Here is a 1,194-nt window from a genome sequence, read left to right on the forward strand (position 1 = left end):
AAAAAAAAAAAAAAAAAGAAAGAATAAAGAGCAAATTATCATGATGGTTTATGATTCAAAGATATAAACTGTAGATAACCTAGAACTTATCACTCCACATGAAAATTGTAGCAAAGCCATAGTGTTATTTGAAGATTTGTTAATAAAAAATTAAATGTTAAGATCTCAAAAAAAAGTGCTACTCCTGGGTCTAAAATAAAGATGCATTTGTCCTTGTGTCTCATGTTGACACCGGCATCACTGCTCAGTCAGGGGATAGAAGGGACTGAGCCTAAGCCTGCAATAAAGCTGGAAGTACAATGGAGCTGAGCCTGCACAGTTTGGGGCAGGCTCAGAGGTTAAGAGCATGCAAAGTTCTTTCAGAGGACCTGAGTCTGGCTCCCAGCTCCCACACTGGGCAGCTCACAACTCCAGGGAGATTCATCTCTCCTGAACCCTGAGAGGTTCACATGCACACACCCACATTCAGAGACCCATGTGTACATATGATTATGCCGACATACAGAGACATACATGTGCATATAATTCAAATAATAAATAAAGTTTAGGGAAAAAGGGAAGAAATGGCTAAGCACGGTGTCCTGTTTGTAATCCCAGTACCGGGAAGGCAGACCAGCTGGATCCCTTGAATTTGCTGTCAGTCAGCCTAGCCTAATTGATAAGTTCCAGATCGATCAGAGTCCCTGTCTCAAAAAGCAAACAGACAGCAACCACAGAAAAAGGGGAAGAAAGAAGGAAGGGGGAAGGGAGGGAGGGGGAAGGGAAGAAGGGAAAACGATATGGGGCTGGGGAAAGGGCTCAGCTGATGCAGCGCTTGCTGTACAGCATGGGGGGCCCGAGCCTGGACCCCTAGCGCCCACATAAAGGCTGGAGTGTTGGCTGGAGTGGCACTCTTGTAACCCCAGTGCTTGTGAGAGGGGAGCAGACACAGGTCCTGAGAGCTGACTGGCACATGGACCAACCCAAATGGCAAGCTTCAGGTTCAGTGAGAGAATGTGTCTTAAAAAATAAAGTTGAGAGTGATAGAGGAAAAGCCTTGGGGTCAGCCTCTGGCCTCCACACATGCGTGCCCCAGCACCTGCACACATAGTGCACACACATGCATACAACACACACATGCATACAACACACACACATGCATACAACACACGCACATGCATACAACACACGCACATATGCATACAACACACACAT

The 1,194-nt window shown here is 46.1% G+C and overlaps 1 protein-coding gene across 1 annotated transcript in view; it reads right to left on the reverse strand.

The window, feature by feature from the left end:
• The window catches only part of LOC101986444 (C-type lectin domain family 10 member A-like), an 8,814-nt gene that overhangs the window by 6,468 nt on the left and 1,152 nt on the right, over positions 1-1,194 (reverse strand). The gene's annotated exons all lie outside the window — the stretch shown is intronic.

This window comes from Microtus ochrogaster, chromosome 7 (assembly GCF_000317375.1).
Source record: "Microtus ochrogaster isolate Prairie Vole_2 chromosome 7, MicOch1.0, whole genome shotgun sequence".
NCBI classification, from domain to species: Eukaryota; Metazoa; Chordata; class Mammalia; order Rodentia; family Cricetidae; genus Microtus; species Microtus ochrogaster.